Source organism: Coffea arabica, chromosome 8c (genome assembly GCF_036785885.1).
Source record: "Coffea arabica cultivar ET-39 chromosome 8c, Coffea Arabica ET-39 HiFi, whole genome shotgun sequence".
Lineage (NCBI taxonomy): Eukaryota > Viridiplantae > Streptophyta > Magnoliopsida > Gentianales > Rubiaceae > Coffea > Coffea arabica.
Window position 1 is genome coordinate 29,884,876 of NC_092325.1, and position 27,535 is coordinate 29,912,410.

General features: G+C 39.3%; 1 pseudogene; it reads left to right on the top strand.

Annotated features, from left to right (window-relative positions):
* LOC113704686 (TMV resistance protein N-like) overlaps positions 1-27,535 on the top strand; it is a 36,042-nt pseudogene that overhangs the window by 4,756 nt on the left and 3,751 nt on the right.

Consider the following 27,535-nt stretch of genomic DNA (forward strand, 5'->3'; position numbering starts at 1 on the left):
TGCAATCTGTTAGATGGAGGATTCCTTTGCGATTTGGGGAGCTTAAGCTCCCTGATAGAATTAAATTATCATTGGTCTATAATTATCATTGGTGACTTATTTTTATCCAATCGGATATTGCCATATGTCACGTACACTTGGAAAATTGGTTCTTGAATGGCCAATTGTACTTTGCCACGTGTCAAGTTGAGGTGTTCAAAATCAACTCAAATTGCTGGGATATCTACACCAACTAAATCATATCATGTTACATGTCTATTGGATAAATACCTAAGTATTTATTTCTTGTTAAAAGAGATAATATTTAGAGTCGTTTAATCCATATATACTTCTTATATATTACAATAGCGTGTCAAATCAAATGGCGCTACGTCATGTGTCCCTACAAGTTCAACCACTCAAGGAGTTACTTATTGGTATTATCTCTTTATTAGCAAATATAAAATAAAGACATAATATTTAGCCGGCACAGTCCTAATATGACTGTACGTCTTGCAAGGCAAGTAGAGTGGTATCCATGCTTTCAACCTCTACCTCTTGCTATAACTATAAATAGAGGTCTCTCTACCAAATCAAGGACACACACACAGAGATACACAGAGAGACTTCAAGAGGTATCTCATACACTCAAGTATTGAAACTTCAAGCTACGAAGGGTTGGATCTTCAAGTTCTCCAAATCTTTCGCATATCAAGGCTTGAGCTTCCAAATATTTTCAAATTCTTCAAATCTTCCATATCAAGATTTGAAAGAGTCGGTGGTGGATCCAAGAACAAGCTGCAAAGCCCTTGGATTGGCGTTCGAGGAGAAGAATCGAAGGAAGCTCTCCATAAGCTCGAGAAACTTTCAGAGATTATACCTACATATTTTTCTAAATTTATATATCACATATTTGTCGTGTATTTGTTTTTCTTGTTGTTTTGCAGACTTGAAAAATTTATCGCGTACAAATTTTTGGCACGCCTGGTGGGACCATCTCTGCCTTCCATCTTTTCTCCTCGAATATTCAACTACGTATATCACCAATGGCACCAAAGAGCAACAAAATCATGATTGCACGTTCCAAGGCTACTGATGCTAAGCCTGTGCAGGAAGCTGCACATGTTGCCACCAATACCCGGGCTATTGGTCCGTGACAAGGAGTATGATGAGAGCCTCCACCCAAAGTAGCATGGAAGCTCCATCGGCGCCAACTCCCGTCTTCGGATCAACATCACCAATGAGCTATTCTTCCACGATGGGAATCCAAGACGGTCCTGCATCGATTGAGAAGGCTCTTGCCATGCTTGAATTTGGATCCGAATCCAAATTTTCTAAGCATGACAATGATTCATCAAGCACTGGATCAACCTCTTCACATGAAACTCTTCATTCAAGATTTTCTATTGAAGATTCTGCTGCTTCTTCTATTGCAATGCCTGCCATGATGACAAATATTTTAAGTCTCGAAAAACAAGTTTCGAACATGTCCAAGATGATGGAAACCGTGATGAAACACATCAAGGACCAAGATGCTCTCATTGCTCAACTGCTCACTCAGAAAGATCACGCTGCTGAAGGAAGTCATGTGAATTCTAAGGAGCACCAAGAGCGTGAAATTTCCTCATCTAAAGGTAAGGACAAGGTGAAGGAAGTATATGTGACTGCCGATGGAACTATCCCCGTGGAACAACTGAAGGAACTTGTTGAAGGCGTAATCAAAGATAAAAGGGAGGGTGGTTCAAAGTCAAGTTTTACCTATTGTAAGCCTTACACTGCTAGAATCGACAACCTCGCAATGCCTGCTGGATATCAACGCCTAAATTTCAACAGTTCGATGGGAAAGGTAGTCCAAAGCAACATGTGGCTCATTTTGTCGAAACCTGCAATAACGCTGGAACCTATGGTGACCTGCTAGTCAAACAGTTCGTCCGATCCTTGAAGGGCAACACATTTGATTGGTACACTGATCTCACTCCGGGGTCCATCGACAGTTGGGAACAGCTAGAACAAGAGTTTTTGAATCGCTTCTACAGCACTAGAAGAACCGTTAGTATGTTGGAGTTGACTAACACTCGTCAATGGAAGGATGAACCTGTGGTCAACTACATTGATAGGTGGAGAAGTCTGAGTCTCAACTGCAACGATAGACTGTCTGAACCCTCTGCCATAGAAATGTGCATCCGAGGAATGCATTGGAGCCTGAACTATATTCTACAGGGTATACGTCCAAATACGTTTGAAGAATTAGCTACTCGTGCTCATGATATGGAGTTAAGCATCACGGCCAATGCAACTGATGGGCTTCCCATTCAAGCTCCGCGAGTACAGCCGCCTCATCAAAGTAATGAAAGGCAAGAAAATAAAAAGGGGGCAAACCTCCTTCAAAATTCATTAATAAAGAGTCCATGGCAATAAACACAGCTCCCATGAAGATTGCTACCAAGGTGAGTCGAAAAATCACCGAAAAAGTAGACTCTCCTCAAAATAAGTCGGTAAGAAGACCTGCTCTAAAAGAAATGCAAGAAAAGGAATACCCCTTCCTCGAATCCGATTTACAAGGAATGTTTGATGATCTTTTCAAGGAGAAACTCCTTGAACTTCCCGACATGAAGTGCCCAGAGGAAACTGGTCAATTCAATGATCCAAATTATTGCTGTTATCATTGCTTAATTGGCCACCCTCTCACTAAATGCTTTGTCTTTAAAGACAAAATTATGGAATTGGCCCGTCAAGGGAAAATCCTTCTCGAGAAAGATAAAGCATCGACAAACCAAACAACAATAATGTTTGGATCTGTGTGTTGTCCGATAGAAGTTTTATCCACAACAAGCAGTGCTTCGTCCAAGGAGTTTGAAAAATCCTCAATTAAAGATGTTATTGAAGATGACAACGAAGGATGGATTTTAGTCACTCAAAAGAGGACTTGCAAGCCAAAAATAAAGAAGTACATCTTTTCGAAAAGCATTCGTTCGACAAATCCTGAAGTGACAATGAAACGACGAAATGCAACAAAAAAACAAAAGGGAGTGGCCACAAAACCAATTCCTTCAGATTTTCAGCTCTTTCAAGAGGTTCGACAGCCCGTGACACTGAGAGAATTTATGCCTAAGGGGTATTTAAGTGACGATACTGATAACTCCACCTCTTGTAATGTCGTCAAAACTGAAAATTCTCAAGTCACACAAATTGACACGGAATTTGAGAAAAAACTCAAAATCGATGATAAATCACCAGTGGATTGCGCAACGACTATCATTTTTGATGATGACGATTTAACTGTTGAGTTCAAAACCCACAATCGACCTTTGTTTATTAGTACGTATGTCCGAGAGCAAAAGATGAATCGGATACTCATTGATGGAGGATCTGCTGTCAATATCATGTCCGTGTTTGCTATGAAAGAGTTAGGAATCTCAACCGATAAACTCTCCCAAAGCCGTCTCATGATCCAAGGATTTAACCAAGGGGGGCAAAGAGCAATTGGTCTCATAAGGCTTGAATTGCTCATTGGCGAATTGTCTTCAAGTGCATTATTTCATATCATTGAAGCCAAAACCTCTTATAACATGCTCTTGGGAAGACCCTGGATTCACGAGAATGAAATTATACCATCTACGCTAGATCAATGTTTCAAATATTGTCGAGACGGTATAGTTAAGAAGGTTGTTGCCGATGATAAATCTTTCACTGAGGCCGAATCTCACTTTGCCGACGCCAAATTTTACCTTCAGAAAGAAGCAAAAAGAAAAAAATCAGTAAAAGAATAAAATCAAGATTTCAAGGTACCCATTTTGCGGTATATTCCAAAATCAAAGAGAGAAGAAGGTCAATCCTCTTTTATCAGGAATGATACATTAATTGTTCTGCTCACCAAAATAAAGCCTATTAAGGGTGAGAAAGTAAGCTTGCAAGGATTTGTTCGTCCCAAAGAAGAACCGGCAGTAGAACATTACTCACTACCAACTAATCGGACTCAAGAAGATTTTGATCCAAACGCATATAGATTTCTTGTTAAGGCCGGTTATAACCCAAATGAGAAGCATACATTGGGAAAACTCCCTCCTGAGGTGACTGGCGAGAAAACTCATGGATTAACACCTACGCAGAAAATGTTGAAAGAAAAATGCTATAATGTTGAAAGTTCATCAATGGGTATTGGTTATCAACCACCTTCTCCAGTGCGTATAATGATCAAAAGGGCAAGTTGTAACTACGTGAACGAAGAAATGGAGGTTACAAGCCAAAAGAGATCTGTGTTTGATAGGTTAGGGAACAAGTCAAAGCGTACTTCTGTATTTGACAGGTTTGGCCCGCAGCCGAAAATTTTGAAACCGCCTGTCTATAAGAGATTAAGTAGTAAAAAGTAAGAGTTCCAAGTTGCCAAGGAAGAAAGTCTTACTCTAATAAGGAAGAACGGACCAAGAAAGTGAGTCTCCAATTTCTTCATGCACTATGGAGAATTATTCAATGTAAGAATTGAAACTATTTTTGAAGAACAGGGTCAAGTATGGATTCCTGTCATCATATTACGATCAGTGATCTTGAAGAGGAAGAAAAAGATGCAGACGACGCTCCCGCTGAATTTGAACAAGGAGTAAAGAATTCAGTCGATGCGCTAAAGGAGATTAATCTTGGCACAAGTGACGACCCTCGCCCAATTTACATAAGTTCTTGTATGACTCTTGAAGAAGAGAAAGAGTATGTTGATTTGCTGCTCGAGTTCAAAGATGTCTTTGCCTGGAATTACTCAGAAATGCCCGATTTGGATCCTAGAGTCGCTGTTCATAATTTATCTGTCAAGCGAGGAACAAAACCTATCAAGTAAATTCAAAGGCGCTTTCGGCCCGAATTGATCCCTCTTATAGAAAATGAGATAAATCGATTGATTGAAACCGGATTCATACGAGAAGTAAAATATCCAACATGAATTTCAAGTATTGTCCCTGTAAGGAAGAAGAATGGGCAAATTCGAGTTTGTGTTGATTTTTGAGACTTAAATGAGACTTGCCTCAAAGATGATTTTCCTCTCCCCATCACAGAATTGACGGTAGATGCTACAACTGGGCATGAAGCACTATCTTTTTTCGACGGATCGTCTGGTTACAATCAAATACGTATGGTGCCTGAGGATGAGGCACCATACCCCCAAGGGAATTTACTGTTATAGAGTAATGTCGTTTGGCTTGAAAAACGCTAAAGCAACATATCAAAGGGTAATGCAAAGAATTTTTGATGATATGCTCCATAGGAATGTGGAGTGCTACGTCGATGACCTTGTGGTGAAATCAAAAGAGCGAGAGGATCATATTCAAGACCTTCGAAGAGTTTTCCAACGCCTTCGAGGATACCAATTGAAGATGAATCCTTTGAAATGCGCATTCGGAGTCACTTCTGGCAAGTTTCTCGGTTTCATCGTTCATCAACGGGGAATAAAGGTCGATCGATCTAAAATCGATACCATTGTGAACATGCTTGAATCGAGAAATATTCATGAATTGAAGAGCCTTCAAGGGAAGTTGGCATATATCCGGAGATTTATCTCTAATTTGGCCGGACGATACCAACCCTTCAGTCGACTGATGAAGAAAGGGGTGCCCTTCGAGTGGGATGAATCGTGTAAGAATGCCTTTATAAGTATCAAAACGTATCTCATGAATCCTCCAGTGTTGGCTGCACCCATCCCAGGAAAATCATTGATTCTCTATATTTTCGCTCAAGAACGGTCGGTTGGGGCCTTACTTGCTCAAGAAAATGATGAAAGTAAGGAGAATGCGCTGTATTACTTGAGTCGGATAATGACACCTAATGGGTTGAATTACTCACCCATCGAGAAATTGTGTTTGACACTTATATTTGTCATTCAGAAAGTAAAACATTATTTCAAGCATACACTATTCGACTCATATCTAAATCAAATCCCATTAAATATGTCATGGCAAAACCTGTACTGTCTGATCGACTCGCGAGATGGTACCCCCAGTTCCAACAATTCAAAATTATTTATGTACCTGCAAAGGCCGTCAAAGGACAAATATTGGCAGACTTTTTAGCCGATCATCCTATACCTGTCGAGTGGGAGTTGACTGATGAGCTTCCCGATGAGGAAGTGTTTATGGTCGAATCCCCGTGGTCGATGTATTTCGATGGAGCTGCTCACCGTGATGGAGCTGGTGCGGGAGTTGTCTTTTATACTCCCGAAACAGATATATTGCCATACTTTTCACTTTAACACGCCGGTGCTCAAACAATGTGGCCAAATATCAGGCGTTAATTCTTGGTCTTGAAACGGCTGTTGACATGAAGCAGTTGCATCTTAGAGTCTATGGTGATTCAAAATTGGTGGTAAATCAACTTCTTGGTATTTATGATGTCAAGAAATCTGAATTAATCCCGTATTATAAGTATGCAAGACAACTCATGGGATATTTAGATAGTGTCACTATAGAACATATTCCTAGAAATTTCAACCAACAAGCTGACTCTTTAGCAAGGCTGGCGTCCATGATCACTCTACCTTCTCATCGAATTCAAATTTCAATATGTCAAAATTGGGTCATACCTCCGATTTTGATGAAAAAGATGATGGTGAGGGAAAAAATACTTATCATATTTTTGTCCATGAGATCGAAAATGAGGATTGACGTCACCTCATCATTGATTACCTTAATCATGGGAAGTTACCAGAAGATTCTAAGAAAAGAGTTGATATACGTCATCGAGCACCACGTTTCATTTACTACAAAAGGACGCTTTACCGAAGGTCATTCGATGGGGTATTTTTATGATGTCTTGGAGAAGATGAGACCATGCAAGCAATGGAAGAGGCTCACTCTGGGATATGTGGTGCTCACCAGTCTGGCCTGAAATTACATTTTCTGTAAGGATCGAAGACAACCTAAGAGGGGGGGTGAATTAGGCTTTCAAAAACCTGCTAGTAAATATTCAACCTTTTTGGACAGACAGCCCTTCTTTTTCAAAATGCTTCTCAATGAACAAGATAATATAGTAGCACAGGTATTAGTGAGATGAGAAGAAGAGCAGTTTATATAGAAAAGCAGTAAATGAGAGTTAAGAACCAAACCAAGCTTCAAACACAACTGATGTTTGAACACCTCTATTATATACCAAGTTACTTCAAACTGAATAGACTTGCAACCAATCTTATGTGTACAAGGAAGGGATCACTTCCTTCTTGCCCCAAAACACACTTGGTCAAGCAAGGAAGTTTTACACACACTCGCAAACCCTTTCTATGCTACACTATTGAAGAAGCTATGTCACACTTGAAAAACAGCTGCACGAAGATTGCACATGCAAGGAATACAAATGTTTTTTTTGAGTATTCTACCACTTGAATCACTCACAATCTGATGTAGGCTTGATGTACAAAGTTATTCTGAGGTGATTGACTTTGTTCCTTTTATAGGAGACCAGAGAATTCCTCAATTAATGCTGTCAACGGGTAGAAGGCAGCTGAAGAGTCAACTAGCCGTTGGTGCTGTCGGACGTCCGATGGTTGGATTTTATGCGTCCGAACGAGATCAATGAGTTCTGGAAGTTTTCTTGAAATCCTTCGGACGGCCGATGCGTTCAGAGTGTTGTGTCCGAAGAGCAGCAATACTTGTCGGACGTCCGATACACAGATGTTGAGCGTCCGATCATGATTAGTAGTCATCGAACCTCTGGCTTGTCTTCTTCGGACGTCCGAGTCTGAGTTCTTTACTCGTCCGAAGATGCTCAAAGGATATCGGACGTCCGATACTTTCCTTTTGTGCGTCCGACATCATCCTCAGCAATCTTCATACTTTTTGATCTCCTTTTTCTGCTTTAAAGCCTCAGACCTGTTTGGTTCATTTCTGAAAAGGATTTCTACAAGAGCTATTAGAAATATCCATTTGTTTTGTAATCATCAAAAGATATGAGTTAAGATAAACAATCTCCCCCTTTTTGATGATAACAAAACAATTGGATAGAGCAAAAAAAAATATAGCAACTCCCCCTGAGACTGACTCCCCCTAACGAGGTGCATAAGTAAATTTAACACAACTCCCCCTGAGACTGACTCCCCCTAACTAGTTGCTCTACACCACCAGTGTTAAACCAAATCCAATTCCAATTCTCCCCCTTTTTGTCATCACACAATATACAGAAGCAATATTAGAATCAATATCATCCCATCAGAAGCAATATCAGTATACACAGTAACAATATTCAACACAATTTGGAATCAATTAGAAACATTCAAACATAAACACATAACCAACTATAACACACATTCATAACAAAACAGAAAATATTGCTAGATATTACAGACCAGGTGTTCAGCACTTGATACAAAAGTGCAATGCAAAAAGATGAACCATAATCCTAGATAAAGGTGCAGTGACCTAGTAGTGCCTAGATGGTGATTTTAGATGATCCAGACCTTCTCCTGGCCAGACGATACTGTGCAGGATCCTCTTCTTCCTCAGTTTCTTCATCACTATCTTCAGATGCTTCCTCAGTTACTGGAGCCTTGCCTTTATCCTTGGGCTGAGAACTAGAAGCTGGAGTAGTCTCATCACCAGTGGTTGGCCTTGTGGGCTCAGTTCTTGGTTCTTTCTGATGAGCAGCTTCATTTGTTTCAGGTATAGGGGGCACAAGAAGATTCCTTTTTTCAAGAAAGGAGGATTGTTGGGCAGAGGTCATGGTCATCATGAGACCATCTTCAAGAAGCATAACATGCTGTTTGAGGTCTTCAAGCAGGGAGATGACCTCAGAATTGGAAGAGAAGGACTTACTGGCAGACTTTCTGGGATGAATGGTGAAAGGAGATATATACCATGACTAATCATGGGGAGTTCTAGGAGTGACAGGGGTTTCATGCAAATTTTTTCTTCTAGACTCGGCTACAGTCTCTTTGTAGCACTAATGACCCTCAAAAAATTTTAGATTCTTTCTTTCAAAGTAAGCTTTGGAGAAAACTGAAGATGCACTTTCTTTTGGAGATTTGCCAGAAAAGGGTATGTCAAAATGAGCAAAAATGGGGGTCAGAAATCTGCCATAGGAAAGCTTCCTACGACTATCAGTGCTGATTTTGAGCAAAAATTTGCACATTACAAATCCAAAGTCAATGCGGATTTTTTCAACAAAGCAGTAGAAAAGATAGAGTTCCATTTTATTTGCATCTGTTCTGTGGCCATCAGTTGGCACCAACAGATTCGAGATGATAGTGAAGATGATCAGATTCTGAGGACTGAGTTCATCTAATCTTGCCTCAGCAGGGGTGTTGAATTTGGATTGAAAATAAGTCATGAGTTTAGCATTGTAAAAGTGATGATAGGCAGAAGGAAATTCCTCATATGAAAAGAAGTTTGCAATTTTTCCTTTGAAACTGGGTTCAATGCTGGTTTTCAAAATGGAGTTCACAATGTCAGGAGTTAACATGATGTCCACAGAATTGACCCTAGAGATGAGTTCAGTGTGTGATTTACCCTTTCTAAGATTAGCAAAGAATTGATATAGCATGTCAGGGTAAAAGACATTAGGAATGGTCAGAATATGGGTCCATTTCTGGAATTCAAACAGTTTGACAACAGATTCAAGATCAAGTTTACGGAATTCATAGGGAATGATAAGTCTTTGGGTGATAAAACCTTTTTGAGAGACCATCTCAAATCTGTCTCTGGCTTCATCATCAATGAATTTCGGAAGAGGAGTGGGTTCTTCAACTGGTTGAGACACAGGATCCTTTCCAGAGCGTTTCTTGCTTGAAGTTTGTGTGGCAGATGCTTCCACATTTTGAGCCTCAGATCTAGTCCTTGGAGACTTCCTGGTGGAAGGTTCAGGAGTCTTCTTACTCCCAGTAGTGTTCTCTTCATTCTGCTGATCATCAGTGGGATCAGCAGACTGTTTTTTCTTGGATTGAGGAGTGCTCTTCCTCTTAGCAGACCTCTTTCTTTTAGCAGAGGATTTTGTGACAGTTTTATCTCCCTGGTCAGCCTGTTCTGGTTCCTCATTTCTACCAACAATGTTCTCATCAGAGTTCTGCCCATCCAACTGTTCATCAGATGATTCAGCAGTTTGGGTATCCAGTTTTCTTTGGGCAGTCTGCTTCACCTTACCACTACGGGTTGCAGTCTTCTTTTTGGGTGCCACAGGAGGTGGTTCCAAAATTTCAATATCTTCATCCCTAAGCCTAAAGGATCGTCCGACACTAGAAGATCCTCCTCTCATTCTAACCATGATGCAATGTGGATATGTTTTTGGATAAGGAGTGTGGTGTACAAAGAAAGAGTGCAGTAAGAACCAACTGATGAATACTGAGAAGTCGCAAGGAGAGGGTTATATGATTTTAGGGTTTCGTATGTAAATTAGGAATTTTGGGGTAGTTGGGTGTTAGGAGTGCCTTTTATGAATGATTAATGAGCAGGAGAGGTGTAATGGAGTTGGTTGAGTCAATTTCTCGAAACTTGGTTTGAGGAGAGAGGAATTTGAATTTCAAATTTTAGAGAAACTGAAAGGTCGCGTCCGAGACTTATGAAGGAAAATGAATTGAGAAGAGTGGATAACTGTCTTATAGGACTCATTTTTTGAGTGTCGGACGTCCGAACGAAGTGATGCGTCCGACACAACTGTCCGAGCCAGGGATTTTCTGGACCTTGGATGAAGAACACTGTCGGACGTCCGTTCCAATTCATCGGACGTCCGATAAGGATTGACTGGAAATAAGACTCAGAACATTTTTTTCTGTAACACCCAATTTAGTTCTCAAAGACACAAATTGATCTAGCGGAAGAGCTTTTGTGAGTATATCAGCGATCTGTTCTTTAGAACAAACAAACTCAACACGGATTATCCCTTTTGAGACAAGATCGCGAATGAAATGATGCTTAATATCAATGTGCTTAGTCCTAGAGTGTTGAATGGGATTTTTTGTTAGATTAATTGCACTGGTGTTGTCACAGTACATGGGTACACATTCATACACTAAACCGAAATCATTTAGTGTGTTTTTCATCCACAACAATTGAGCACAACAAGCACCAGCAGCAACATACTCAGCTTCAGTAGTGGACAGTGAGATAGCATTTTGTTTTTTACTAAACCAAGAGACCAAGCAATTTCCAAGAAAGTTACATATACCAGTAGTACTTTTTCTATCTATTTTACAACCTCCAAAATCAGCATCAGAGAATCCACACAAAGGAAGTTCATAACATTTTGGATACCACAAGCCAAAATTTAAGGTTCCTTTAAGATATCTCAAGATTTTTTTTACTGCATTCAAGTGTGATTCCTTTGGACAGGATTGAAATCGAGCACATAAACACACAGCAAACATGATGTCAGGCCTACTAGCAGTTAAATAAAGTAAACTTCCAATCATACCTCTGTACTTCTTCTCCTCAACTTTAATGCCTTCCTCATCTTTGTCTAGTTTGGTAGAGGTGCACATAGGTGTCCCAACAGGCTTTGAATCCTCCATTCTGAATCTTTTCAGCAACTCCATGGTGTATTTTGTTTGATTTATAAATGTTCCATCATGGGTTTGAATCACTTGGAGTCCAAGGAAGAAATTCAGTTCTCCCATCATGCTCATTTCAAATTCTTTTTGCATGATTATGGAAAAATCTTTGCACAAATTTTCATTAGTAGCACCAAATATGATATCATCCACATATATTTGCACTATCAAAAGATCTTGTGAGCTTTGTTTTGTAAAAAGTGTAGTGTCTACAATGCCTCTTTTAAAACCATTTTCAATCAGAAATCCACTCAGACGTTCATACCATGCTCTAGGAGCTTGCTTTAATCCATATAAAGCTTTTGAGAGTTTAAACACGTGATTTGGATAAGATGCATTTTCAAAACCAGGTGGTTGGTCAACATAGACTTCTTGATCTATAAATCCATTTAAGAAAGCACTCTTAACATCCATTTGAAATAATTTAAAATTCTTGAAACATGCAAATGCTAAAAACATTCTTATGGATTCCAGCCTGGCTACTGGTGCAAAAGACTCATCAAAGTCTATTCCCTCTTCTTGAGTGTATCCTTTAGCCACCAGTCTAGCCTTATTTCTAACAATCTCCCCTTTATCATTCAATTTGTTTCTAAACACCCATTTTGTGCCAATGATAGGATGGCCTTGTGGTCTGGCAACCAGAGTCCAGACTTTGTTTCTTTCAAATTGGATTAACTCTTCTTCCATAGCTAAAATCCAGTGCTCATCATTCAAAGCATCAACAACATTTTTTGGTTCAATATGTGATACAAAAGCAAGATTATCTACCAGGTGTCTAGAGGAACGAGTCCTGACCTTTTCAGAAGGATCACCAATTATGAGCTCCCTGGGATGATTATGAGCAAATTTCCAGGCTCTTGGAAGATCATTAGGAGTAGTGGTATCTCTATTATACACTTCTTCAGCTGGACTGATCTGAGCATCATTATCCTTTGAATCAGTTTCTGGTGAAGCAGAGTCATGGTCATTGATTGCTAGTTTCTTTAGTCCTTCTTGAACACCTGTGTCATCATCTTCACCACAACTCATAGAAATGTCACCATTAGATTCATCAAAAGTAATGTGTATAGCCTCCTCTATAATCAATGTTCTACGATTATAAACTCTGAAACCTCTTTTGTTTTCACAATATCCCAAGAAAATTCCTTCATCAGATTTCTTGTCGAACTTTCCAAGATGTTCCTTGATATTCAAAATGAAACATTTACAACCAAATACTTTGAAGTAGCTGACTACTGGCTTTTTATCATACATGAGCTCATAGGAAGTTTTGTTCAAAATTGGTTTTAGAAGAAATCTATTCATGGTATAACAGGCTGTGTTTATGGCTTCAGCCCAAAAATATTTTGGTAAATTGCATTCACTAAGCATGGTTCTAGCAGCCTCTTGGAGAGTTCTATTTTTTCTTTCTACAACTCCATTCTGTTGAGGAACTCTAGCAATAGAGAATTCATGGGTAATACCATTGTGATCACAAAATTCTGGAAAACCACAGAACTTAAATTCTGTCCCATTATCACTTCTAATTCTAACAATTTTCAAGCCAAGCAGATTTTGTACTTTAGCAAATAATGAGGTAAAATTCTTAAAGGCATCATCTTTATGAGCAAGGAATAGTACCCAAGTATATCGAGAGTAGTCATCAACAATCACAAAACAATATCTCTTACCACCAAGGCTTGCAGTCTGTGTAGGGCCAAATAGATCAAGGTGCAGAAGTTCAAGTGGTTTTGAAGTGGAAACACATTTCTTAGGTTTAAAGGAGACCTTGACTTGTTTTCCAAATTGGCATGCATCACAGATTCTGTCTTTTTCAAATTTGATTTTTGGAAGACCTCTAACAAGTTCCTTTTTAGAAATTTCTTTCAGCAAGTCCATATTGAAGTGACACAACCTTCTATGCCATAACCATGGGTCCTCATTTGCTACTTTGAGACATTTGAGATATGAGGAATCAAAATTTTCAAGATACACAACATAGACATCATTAACTCTTTTTCCTTTGAAAATAATGTTGAACTTTGAGTCAAATATAAGACATTCAAGCTTTTTGAATAATACAAACAGATTCCTATCACACAATTGGCTAACACTTAACAGATTGTAGCTCAAATTATCAACAAGAAGAACGTTATGGATAAAAGTTTGATCATTCTTACCAACATCGCCAATGCCAACAGTTTTAGCTTTGTTATCATCTCCAAAAGTTACCTTTCCACTTGCTTTTTGCTTGAGTTTAATAAATTGTGATGCATCACCAGTCATATGTCTTGAACATCCACTATCAATGAACCATTTTGATCCTTTAGCACTGTAATTCTGGTTCACCTACACACAAACCCACAAGATAATACTTGGTACCCTTTACATGTTGGGTCCTTGAGAGTTAGTCTTATGTTTGACTATCCACATGCATCTCATCCCATTCCTCATATTTTTCTTAACATGACAGTTGCTGTACATGTGGCCAGATTGATAACAAAAGTTGCATATTGACATAGGATTAATCAAATGAACAGGTTTAATGAATCTGACTTGCCTTCTTCTGTGGATAGCAAACTCGTTTGTATTTTGGTTCAGTCTTATTCGATGAGTATTAACATAAGGTACAGTGTCAATTTTTTGAAGATGATTCTGTTTCACATGATGTAACAATTTACATAAATCATCCATCCTTTTTCTCAGGCTGCATTGCTCACTTTTGAGTAAGTCACAGTAATTTTTCTTTTTGTAAAGTTCAGCAAGCACATCAGTTTCAATCCTTTTCAGGTTATCATTTTCATGCTTAAGGCATTTGTTTTGTCGAAAAAGATTTGCATTGTCTTGTATTAGAAAGCTGGTTTTTTGCTTCAGTTCTTTGTTTTTAGCATAGGATTCTTTCAAGCTGTCATGCATTTTTTCTAGAAAAGAATTGACATCATCATCAGATTCACTATCACTATTGATTTGAGAGTTGCATTGTGTTACCTCTTCATCTTCAATGGCCATGAAAGCTACTTGAGCAGATTCCTCTTCTTCTTCAACTTCGCCTTCTGAGTTGCAATCATTCCAGGTAATCTGGAAATTGTTGAACTTTGGTTTTCGTTCAATCTTGTTTTCCTTCTTTTTCTTCATTGGACACTCATTTGCATAGTGTCCAGGTTGGCCACATTCAAAACATTTATCATTCTGCTTCTTGTTGAACTCTAGTTTCCCTCTATTCCTGAAGTCATTAGTCTGATTCTGGAAGGAGTTGCTGGATCCGCCTTTCCTGAATCTTCTCTTATTGAGAAATCTTTTGAAGCCTCTTGTGATGAGTGCAATGTCACTATCATCACCTTCCAAGTCATTTTCATCCAGTGAGGCTATTTCATCTTCATCTTGTGAAGTTTTCAGAGCAATACTCTTCCTTCCTTTTGTGTCTTCTTCTTCCTGCAACTTAGATTTAATTTCAGTTCGTAGGAGGTTAGAGAGTTAATCAGAGATTCAATGGATAAGGAATTTAAATCCTTAGCTTCCTCTATAGCAGTCACTTTGCTTTCCCAATCTTTTGATAGAGCATTCAGAATTTTTCTGTTCTTTTCACCTAGAGAGTATTCCTTCTCGAGTACCTCTAAATCCTTGATCAGATCATTGAATCTACAATACATTTTGTCGATGTTCTCATGAGGCTCCATCTTAAAAGATTCATACTTGGTGACCAGAATGGACTTTTTCTGTTCTCTTACGTTGTCACTGCCCTCATGGATTTCTCTTAACTTATCCCACATTTCTTTGGCAGATTTACACCCTTTTACTCTAATTGATTCATTTGAGTCTAAGGCATTGTAAAGAACATTCATGGCTTTGGCATTCAATGTGAGATTGGTTCTGTCTTGAGCATTCATCTCAGCTCTCGTTTTTGGCCGCAACAAACCTGTTTCTGCATCAAGAAAGTTAGCATCATGCGGTCCTTCATTCACAATAAACCACAGCTCAATATCAATGGATTGCAAGAAGATAATCATTCTTTCTTTCCAGCTAACATAATTGGAACCAGTAAACATGGGAGGCCTAGTAACAGATTGCCCCTCAACAAACATAGCATGACTGGTTGTCATCTTACTCCAAGCCGCTTGAGCTTAATCTCTAGGAGACCAAGCTCTGATACCAATTGTAAGGATCGAAGACAACCTAAGAGGGGGGGTGAATTAGGCTTTCAAAAATCTGCTAGTAAATATTCAACCTTTTTGGACAGACAGCCCTTCTTTTTCAAAATGCTTCTCAATGAACAAGATAATATAGTAGCACAGGTATTAGTGAGATGAGGAGAAGAGCAGTTTATATAGAAAAGCAGTAAATGAGAGTTAAGAACCAAACCAAGCTTCAAACACAACTGATGTTTGAACACCTCTATTATATACCAAGTTACTTCAAGCTGAATAGACTTGCAACCAATCTTATGTGTACAAGGAAGGGATCACTTCCTTCTTGCCCCAAAACACACTTGGTCAAGTAAGGAAGTTTTACACACACTCGCAAACCCTCTCTATGCTACACTATTGAAGAAGCTATGCCACACTTGAAAAACAGCTGCACGAAGATTGCACATGCAAGGAATACAAATATTTCTTTTGAGTATTCTACCACTTGAATCACTCACAATCTGATGTAGGCTTGATGTACAAAGTTATTCTGAGGTGATTGACTTTGTTCCTTTTATAGGAGACCAGAGAATTCCTCAATTAATGCTGTCAACGGGTAGAAGGCAGCTGAAGAGTCAACTAGCCGTTGGTGCTGTCGGACGTCCGATGGTTGGATTTTATGCGTCCGAACGAGATCAATGAGTTCTGGAAGTTTTCTTGAAATCCTTCGGACGGCCGATGCGTTCAGAGTGTTGTGTCCGAAGAGCAGCAATACTTGTCGGACGTCCGATACACAGATGTTGAGCGTCCGATCATGATTAGTAGTCATCGAACCTCTGGCTTGTCTTCTTCGGACGTCCGAGTCTGAGTTCTTTACTCGTCCGAAGATGCTCAAAGGATATCGGACGTCCGATACTTTCCTTTTGTGCGTCCGACATCATCCTCAGCAATCTTCATACTTTTTGATCTCCTTTTTCTGCTTTAAAGCCTCAGACCTGTTTGGTTCATTTCTGAAAAGGATTTCTACAAGAGGTATTAGAAATATCCATTTGTTTTGTAATCATCAAAAGATATGAGTTGAGATAAACATTTTCGCATTAAAAGAATGGGATACTATTGGCCAACAATGGTGAAGGACTGCATTGACTTTGCTAGGAGATGTCAAGCATGTCAATTCCATGGGAATTTCATCCATCAACCTCCTAAACCATTGCACCCAACTGTGGCTTCTTGGCCTTTCGATACTTGGGGTTTGGATATAGTTGGACCACTTCCAAAGTCTTCTGGCAGACATATTTTTATTTTGGCGGCGACCGATTACTTTTCAAAGTGGGATGAAGCGATCCCTCTAAGAGGGGTCAAAAAGGAGAATGTAGTAGATTTCATTCGCTTGCACATCATTTATCGGTATGGAGTTCCGTGTTATATTATCACCGATAATGGTAAGCCTTTTTGCAATGTAGCAATGAGCAAACTTTGCGAAAAGTTTCATTTCAAACAATACAATTCGTCCATGTACTACGCTGCCGCAAATGGATTCGTTGAAACATTCAATAAGACCTTATGTAATCTGTTGAAGAAAATCATGAATAAATCAAGAAGGGATTGGCATTTTCGAATTGGAGAAGCACTTTAGGCATACCGAACTACTTTTCGAACTCTTACGCAAGCAACCCCATACGCGCTTATTTACGATGTTGAAGCTGTTCTTCCACTTGAGTGTCAAATACCTTCGCTAAGAATCACAATTCAAGAAGGGCTCAGTGAAGAAGATAATGTTCGTCTTCGCCTTGAGGAGTTAAAAGTACTTGACGAAATAAGATTGGAAACTCAGCAACGAATTGAGTGCTATCAGGCTCGCCTTTCAAAAGCATTTAATAAGCATGTTCGGCCACACTCCTTTCAAATCGGAGAGTTAGTACTCGCTGTTCGGAGACCAATCATTCTCACTCATGGCGGACAAAGAAAGTTTACTTCTAAGTGGGATGGTCCATATGTTGTTCGGAAAATGTATACAAATGGCTCATACAAGTTGGTTGCTGAAGACGGATTAAGGGTTGGTCCCATCAATGGCAAGTACCTAAAAAGGTACTATGCGTAATCGGAACCGCGCAAGGCTCCTGGCCCGCATGAGCTAAAACTGTGGATGACAACCACCAATAGTGTAGTATGTGGTTAAACTACTGAAACACTCCACCAAATCTAAGGTGGTAAACAAATAATACTCCTGACCCGCATGAGGTTAAAATGTGAACGGCAGGAACTACGTGTGACTTGATTCCCTTGTTGGGATACGTAGGCAGCTTGGAGGGCAACTTTTAAGTTCAGTTACACCACTCCAAATCAAATCCTTATCCCTTGCAAAAAAAAAAAAAGAAAAAAAAGGGAAAAGAATTTTCTTTCCAAAAAAAATATATATAAATAAATAAATAAAACGCTCCATTTGAGTTCTTTTCTCTTAAAAAAAATAAGAGATAAGAAATGAAAAGCGTTTTATTATTAAAAAAATTCATTACATGAAAAAAATGAATGACAAAAGAATTCAGGAAAAAGTAGAATATGGTGGAAAGCCTAAATATCAAATTTGTATTCCACTACAGCTACTTTATATGATTCAAGTGCAAACTTCATGTCTTCAAGTTCCTTCACAGCGTCATCAGTCAAGATGCTGATATTTTCAATGGAAGATAGCTCATCATGCGCTTGGGTTATTTTGATCTGGATCTCTTTGAAAGTCTCATACTTTTGATCGATAGTCGAGCTAATTTCCAGGCTTTGTTTCTCCAAATTGATAAGTTCCTGTTGCAATACTTTCTTCCTGTCTTCGATAGACTACAACTTTTCTTCAAGACCTTGCAGATGACAAGTTAGTTTTCTTCCTTTGCCTTAACTCTTGATAGCGTGTTAATTGTTAGTAATTTTATTGTTAATTTTTCCCTTTGTCCTTGCCAAATATTGTTTTAATTATTAATATTTACTTATATTTGGTATTGAGACTTAATTTCAGGGAATGGAGCAGAAAATTACGAAAAAGGGGATAATTTCTGGAGAAAAGGGAGACTTCTAAAACACTTCACAAACCTGGCCTAGGTTGTTGAGAAGAAACAGACTTTCAGCTCCCTTTTGCTGACTAGGAGTCTGACTATGAAGAAGAAACGAAAAAGAAGGACATTCCGACTTTTTGTCTTTTCTTTTCCTTATCTTCGGCAGAAACGAACGGAAATAATGGGAGGCTGAGTAGCATTTGGAAACGAAAAGAATAGGGAGAAAACAATTCGTCAGAGCCCCATTTTTCCTTGTACTCTTGCTCAATTCGGTAGGGACTCACGGGCTAGGGAGCATTAGTGATTCTTTTGGCTTTAAAAAGGGGAAGAAACGTACAGACGACGCTAGTTTTAGCTTATAGTTTAGTTTTTTTTCTTTCTTAGTTCCTTTGATGGCCTGAATCTCAGTTAAATTACTTGGAGATTTTCTCATGAGGTGTGGCTAAGTTTCTTTTCTAGTCGAAGGCCAACTTGAAGGATCGGTTCCAAATATCTGTGAGATTGAATTAATTTTATTTATTTATTTTATTTATTGGTATTTGTGCGTTTCCTGATTTAATTGCTTATGCTTATTATGTTATTTGAATGTCAAGGGCCCGATATTCGAATTAACTTAATGATCTAATGCCAAATTAATTGATTGAATCTGTAATTGTTCAATTGATTAACACCAGTGGCGACTAGCGTGATTGGTTTCATGTTAGAGAAATGTATGATCTAACTTAAATAAACCCTCGTAGCGTGTTTGTTAGTTAGGGTTGGGATTTTCTAATTTTTAATGCAATCGAGTAATTAAATCCTACGGTCGTATCTAGGGTTATTTCTTGGTTAGAGAAATAATTAACAGTCGTACCTTAACTATCGAGAAATTAAGGAAAGGCTGGTTGTTTATCGCGTGTATGACAACGATAACCAATATAGTAATGAGTAATTGAATTATCTTTGCATCGATGATCAGTTGAATGGACCGTGTCTGAAAAGTTACACCTTTGGCTAGAGTCATATTGGTTATTGATTAATTTCTATTAGTTGTTTTATTAGTTAGTTAATTAGTTACTTTATTTTCTCCAAAAACCCCCCATGCGTTGAATTCTAGAAGAAACGAATTATCCCCACTCCCTGTGGATTCGACCCTGCTCACCGCTATATACATAATTTATATTTTTCTTGAGTAGGTAATTATTATTGCACAGGCTCGACACCCTGTCAATTTTTGGCGCCGTTGCCGGGGACTAGTGCCAGATTAATTTGTTTCTTTTTGAGTTCATCTTGTTTTATTTTTTTAATTTATTTTTCTCTTATTTTTTTATATAGTTTATGGCTTCTAACACTCCGTATTTTGGTGATGGACTGGATTTTGTTTCCAGGGAAGGCAATGAGGCTTATTTTTTTGCTAAGTTTGCATATTCAGAGGCACTAAACTCTATTAGAGAAAGAATGGCTACTGTAACCTGTAAAATTTGTTATGCCAGGGATCATTCAATCGGTATGTGCCCTGAATATCAAGATAATCTGAGTGTCCCACTCAATAATTATGGAGATTTTTCACTCTGGTCTCAAACGTGGTACCTAATCCAAACGGGTATGATCAAGGATGGTGTGATAACTCCAGTTATAATTATACAACAGTGCCAATGAATTTTCAGCAGTATGAGTCTCAAGAATCATCATTTATGTCAGGTATGTCTCTTGAAAAAATAGTTGAATCAATAGCTACTAATACATATCAATTCCAACAGGAGACACAAATGAGAAATGGGATGATGATGGATGCAATGAGTAATCTGGCAGATCAAATATGTCTATTGACATCCAGAATAAATCGATTGGCTTCTCAAATTAAAGAATTGCCCTCGAAAACCATTGTTGATTTTGAAGAAAATGAGAGTGCAATTTGCTTGACTAGTGATGAGGAGATGCAAGAGTGTCAAAATGAGAGATCTACAGATGCAGTTGAAAAAGAAGCCGAAAAGGAAGAAATGGAACCCCAACCGCAACCCATTCAAGTGAAGAATCATCAAATGTGGTGGCACCACCTCCATTCCCTAACCCGCATTTTCCTAACTCTTACTTTATGATTTCTGTTAATGAGATTGACTTTGTTATACCGAAAGTGTTTGAGTCTCATTGCAGAAATGAATTAAGAGTAGCTATGATCAAATATCTTGAACCGTTGAGTGCTCTTGATGGAGGAGTGGATGAAGAATTGAAATCACTGCTTGATTATTTGGCGCCATCTACTAGTCCAAGGAAAACCGTAGCTCGTGTGCTCAAGGATTACTATATTTACGAGGGTTATCAGGACTATATAGAGGATGAATCACTGAAACGAGCCACAAGATTTTATCCTCCATGAATAAATATGGCAATGTCTAGCCAAAGACATTAAAAAAAGGCGCTTTTTGGGAGGCAATCCAAATATTGATTTTATTATTTTTCGTTGTTCATTTCTTTCGTTTTTTGTTTCTCGGTTGAGTAGTAATCGGTCTGCATGTTTTTATCCACTGTGGCAGGAAGTGCAATCTTGGCGTGCCCACGCGGTGTTTGTATCTCCTGAGATCAGCGGACGTTTATCAATCTTGGCGTACCCACGTGGTGTTTGACGACCCAAAAACAAAGGAAATAATTTTTCACTTTTAAAAAAAAATAAAAATTTAAAATTTAAAAAAATAAAAGTAATTTCCTTTTTCATTTTTAGTTTTGGTATTCAAAAATCAAATTTTTCAATCTCAATTCTAAAAAAAAAAATCCCAAAAAAAAAATTTTTTTCTTTTTTTTTCTTTCTTCCTTCTTCCCCGCTGCCCCTATTTCCCTTTTTCTTCTTTTTTTTCTTTCGGCTGCCGATCTTTCTACGCACACCGTCGCTGTCCGCCGCTCAGTCGCCCGGTACGCTGTCCGTCTCTCTTCTCCACGCCGCCCACTATCATCGCGCGCCTCAACCTTGTGCGCGCGTCACCCTCGCGGCCAAGCCGCGCCTCCAGGCCGCCGTCGCGCGCCACGAGCTCCACCACGCGCGACCACCACTAGCTTTCCTCCAGCTTCGTCCGCGACCAGAGCCACCGACGCGCGCTGCTCGCGCGCACGAAGCTTCGTCCACCGCCTCTTCACCAGCTCGCCACCTCTCCGCGCGCAACTCCAAGCGCGCCGCTGCCTCCTGAGCTCGCGCCACCAACAGTTCGCCCAAGCTCCGCGAACTGCCACCACCTCCCTCTGCTCTCTCTCCACTTCGTCACCAACTCACGGCCAACAGCTTCTCCGCTGCTCCACCACCCATGGCCATCTGCTTGGTGTCTCTGGTATGAAGCGGAGGTATTTGTTTTTCCCAATTTATTGGCCCAACTTTCTAAGGTAAATTGCTTATATTTGGAGTACTATTTCCGGGATAGATTTCTAGATTGAATTTGGCACAGACTTTGGGTTCTATGTTGAATTTTGGTTTTCGGGGCCCTGCTAAATTATTTTGCTGAATTCTTGATGCCCTATGACTGTTGATTTAAGTAGCTAAAGTATTTGGGCCTCTGCTGAATTGTAGTTGGCAGAGTTGTGCATTTATTTGTTCAATCCAACGACTATAATACTTCGTGCATTGATTGCTGATTTCATGGCCATAGTTACTATCCCAATTCATTTGTTTGGGATTTCTTTTCGCCCTTGAGATTGATATTTTCTAGACCCTCTGATAGCTATGTAATTTGAAAGTTATTGGGAGTTGATTTTGGGGGTTCGCTGCTTTCGTTGGGCGTTTGTTGCAGTTTTGGGTTGGGCATTTAGGTGCCACTTCTGTGTAACATTGGTTGCAATTTGTAAGAAGTTCTTGTGGCTGCTTTAATTTTTGCTCTGCTTTAAGTTTTTGTTATGCACCATTGACTGTTAGGCTTTTGTGCTGAAAGTGTTGCTCCTATTAGTCTCCGAACTACTGTTGCTGGAATTTCCCTTTTCTTGGGTCATTTACTGATTCTGGTAGGTTGAGTTGGGTATTTGACTGTCCAATTGGAGACAGTTGTTGAGTCTGTGGGTGGAATTGTGTCCAATTGCTGAAATTTGTTATTTTGATTAGCACTAGCACCGCTCTTAGTTTGTTCGACTTGTTGTTTTGGTGCATTGTTGGGAGCTGTGCTCTGGTATTGTGGGGTACTTTCTGCGTCTGTTTGTTGAATTGGAAGGCTACTGTGTCCCTTCCTTTGCTTATTGCTGATCGATTGTGTCTAATTGACTTGTTGGGAGTACTCTATCTATTGATTTCAATTGCTAAATCTTTGGAGCATTTGTTGCACTTTTGGCCTGCCTTGTTCCTGCATTTGACCTAATTGGGGCCACCAGTGAGTATTGATTAAAATTGCTGTATTGTTGGGATATTTGTATAGTCTCTAGGTGCCTGGGTTGTGCATTTTGTTGATTGGGTTGTCTACGAGGGAGGCACCAGTGGCTATTAAATTGTTATTGTTTTGAATTTGCTAAGTGGCCTCTCCCACCGATAGCCTCTGATGCTAAGTGGCGCCACTTCCGAGATCAGGTTCACCACGCGGATGAGCGAGTAATGCATATCGCCAACCAGGTGGCGCCAATCCCTAAGAACCTGGCGGCGTACTTCCACCATGTCTGCTTCACTCCCCCGTTCCCGCCTATCCCGTGGCCACTTGAGAGCGAAGTTTCGATTTTCTCTTCGCTTTAATTGCTATATTACCTCCATCGAGGGCAATGTCGGACTTAGGTGTGGGGGGGACAGCTGTGGTACAGCTAGTATTTCTAATTTTTAGTTTTTACATGTTTTCCTTTATTTTTGTTATTTGTTCTATTTTTCATTTATTTCCTTTTCTTTCTTTTTAGTGGTCAGCTCTTCTTTTTGTTGCCTCTAATTCTGCTATTGCCAAGTTTTATTAATAAAAGGGTATTAAGTTAATGTGGTTGAGTTCAGGAATATCTCTTTGGTGAATATCGGTAATTGCTTGACTTTTTCAATTTTTGGTTAACTTTTCTAAGTATAGGGAATGATTGTTGGCATTTTTCATGTGAATTGGTCCAATTATTAATTTTAATTCTCCATGTTTGAAAATTTGAGGCTGGTTGCTATTATTTTTTTTGGTGTTATTTTTAGTTATTGTGCTATATGGTTGTAAATAAGAGTTGACTGTACTCCGCTAGTGGTTACTACTGAGTAACCGGGGATTTTCACCTAAAGTGTCGATTTTTGCGTCATAAGGTAGTAGTTGCTATGAGTGCGTGGTCTTGTAGCGATTGGAGCTGAGTAACCGGGCTCCTCCATCTGTCAAATGTTGGAGTTCGCGTCAAAAGGCTCTAAGGGCTATAGACTAAGTCTTTTATTATTCAAAAAAAAGAACAAAAAAAAAGGGAAAAAAAGAAGTAAAGTAAAGATTGTGTTCGTATATGAAAAGTCAGCTTGCCGATTTGTGATCTTAATATCGAGATTTTGGTTAATAGTTGGACCGTTTGCTGATAAATGTGAGCAACCATTCCTTTTCTTAGATTAGTTTGCTTTAAATTGGAGGAGTTGGTGGTTGGGAAGCTAACCGGGGTGGTTTCTCTTGGATCTTAACTTGTGATACTTGATATATGTTTTTCTGGGTATCTTGGCAATACGGTAGTTGGAGCAACGGCCAGTGTCAAATTTTGGTGTTCAATTGCTATTCTCATACTTGAGAGCAAGCATGATTCAAGTGTGGGGAAAATTGATAGCGTGTTAATTGTTAGTAATTTTATTGTTAATTTTTCCCTTTGTCCTTGCCAAATATTGTTTTAATTATTAATATTTACTTATATTTGGTATTGGGACTTAATTTCAGGGAATGGAGCAGGAAATTACGAAAAAAGGGATAATTTCTGGAGAAAAGGGAGACTTCTAAAACACTTCACAAACCTGGCCTACGTTGTTGAGAAGAAACGGACTTTCAGCTCCCTTTTGCTGACTAGGAGTCTGACTATGAAGAAGAAACGAAAAAGAAGGACATTGAGACTTTTTGTCTTTTCTTTTCCTTATCTTCGGCAGAAACGAACGGAAATAGTAGGAGGCTGAGTAGCATTTGGAAACGAAAAGAATAGGGAGAAAACAATTCGTCAGAGCCCCACTTTTCCTTGTACTCTTGCTCAATTCGGTAGGGACCCACGGACTAGGGAGCATTAGTGATTCTTTTGGCTTTAAAAAGGGGAAGAAACGTACAAACAGCGCTAGTTTTAGCTTATAGTTTAGTTTTTTTCTTTCTTAGTTCCTTTGATGGCCTGGACCTCAGTTAAATTACTTGGAGATTTTCTCATGAGGAGTGGCTAAGTTTCTTTTCTAGTCGAAGGCCAACTTGAAGGATCGGTTCCAAATATCTGTGAGATCGAATTAATTTTATTTATTTCTTTTATTTATTGGTATTTGTGCGTTTTCTGATTTAATTGCTTATGCTTGTTATGTTATTTGAATGTCAAGGGCCCGATATTCGAATTAACTTAATGATCTAATGCCAAATTAATTGATTGAATCCGTAATTGTTCAATTGATTAACACCAGTGGCGACTAGCGTGATTGGTTTCATGTTAGGGAAACGTATGATCTAATTTAAACAAACCCTAGTAGCGTGTTTGTTAGTTAGGGTTGGGATTTTCTAATTTTTAATGCAATCGAGTAATTAAATCCTACGGTCGTACCTAGGGTTATTTCTTGGTTAGAGAAATAGTTAACGGTCGTACCTTAACTATCGAGAAATTAAGGAAAGGCTGGTTGTTTATCGCGTGTATGGAAACTATAACCAATCTAGTAATAAGTAATTGAATTATCTTTGAATCGATGATCAGTTGAATGGACCGTGTCTGAAAAGTTACACCTTTGGCTAGAGTCATATTGGTTATTGATTAATTTCTATTTATTTCTATTAGTTGTTTTATTAGTTAGTTAATTAGTTATTTTATTTTCTCCAAAAACCCCCCATGCGTTGAACTCTAGAAGAAACGAATTATCCCCAGTCCTTGTGGATTCGACCCTGCTCACCGCTATATACAGAATTTGTATTTTTCTTGAGTAGGTAATTATTATTGCACAGGCTTGACACCCTGTCAACTCTCTCGAGTTGGACGGTCGCTTTGGAAAGAAGTTCTGCATGTGTTTCTTTACTCATCCTTTCCCACGATGAAGGTGCCAGAACATCATACGCCTCCGCCTTGGCAAACAATTCCGTCAAGTGATCTTTTAAAGGGAGACCATTGGTGGGATCCGTTCTTGTGATTTCTGCAATGATTTTCTCAGCACACTCTTTTAAAGAAGAGATCTGCTCAATTGGAGTGTCAAGAATCTGTCCTCGAAAATCCACCCACAAACTCTGCAAGTACTTTCTTCGATGTGCCTGAATCAACTTTTGGCCATGAAATTCTGAAACCAGTACTACCTTAGGTCTTTTTCGGATTTCGTGTGAACTAGTCAGCTCTTTCTTATGCATTGACGAGGTATCTCCACTGGGGGCAGATTATTTTGGGGTACTAATAGCTATTTCGTCACTTTGATTGTTTGAAATTATATCATCAGTTTCGAGCTCGGGTGGTGAGTTGTTACCAACACCTTCTTGATGGAATTCAAGGAACGGGGGCTGAAAAAGGGAAAACAATTTTACAAAAAAAATGGAGATATGATTACCTTAAGTGGCGACACTCCAACCGATGGTGGTGTAAAGGAAACTACCTCCAAATCAGAAGATGTCCTCTTCTTTGATTTGTTTCAGTGACGGTCTTAACTACTACTACCACTAGCCAACGAATGTGCTCCTCCTTGGGTAGATCCGACGCCCTGAATTTGAGTCCCTTCCTTTTCTATAGCCTCAATAGAATCACGATCATCCACCGTTTCAATTTCGACATCTTCTTCAGTGCGAGTCGCCGATACGGATTTTGAAACTTTGGGCGGCGTTTTCTTTGTTGGAATCACTGGCTGCACCTCATTGATGGCTTGTCGAGAGTCCTTGGAAGACTTATTTCTTGCGACAATGTTTTTCGAGGGACTGCTAGTAATTCTGTTCTTTCGAAAGGTGGATGAGGTAAGACCCGTTACAATCTCTATAGCTCCATCATGATGCACGGGCTTGTTGGCAGGGGTAATCCTACCCTTCTTCGATGATTGCTGAGGGATTTTAACGATGAATTTAAAGGAAGTTGAAGAGACACTATTTGATCAGGTCGACCACCAGACGTCATAGTCTTTTGTGATCAATGGATGCTTCCTGTGCGTAGGTATAGTCATCCGAGATCGCGTCTGCCTGCGAACTGAGGAATCCCATAGTTGAATAGCCTCACCCAAAGTATAAGTGTGAGTGATTCCTTTCAGGTTGTTGGGAATGTCTTGACAAAAGCCGAATTGTCTGCTCAACCTGCAAGGATTATATTTCTCAATGATGAAAGTATTGTCCTTACGTAGAGTTAAATGGCAAGAGCGTTGGCTAATGAAGTAGCTCGTGAGTCTTGATGATAAGGATCCATCATCGATCAACACTTTTTCTTCATTCTCAGTCCAACACAACTTACGAAGCATCAAAGGATTCACCTCCTTGAAGATTTCCTCAGCTTCTGATCGGCCATAAAATATTGTCATTTTCTCATCGCTAAATCTCGTCATGTGCGTATGGTGGCCACTCACTTGATTATTCTCGTGATATGCGTCAAAATATTGGCCAATCCAAGCATAGACGTAATGGATTGAAAAAGTTACCCCGCATTCTTCAAGGTTAGGGGCGTGGACGATCTCCCTCAACTCATGATATATGCTCGCAAGAACGGGAATTGCAAGGCAAAATCTTTTTCCTGTGGCCATTAAGCATGCAACCTTGAAGACACTTGGGCGAATACGATCGACCTTTTTGCTTGGCAAAAGGAACTTGCAAATCCAACACGCTATGAATGCCGCAATATAGGTTTCC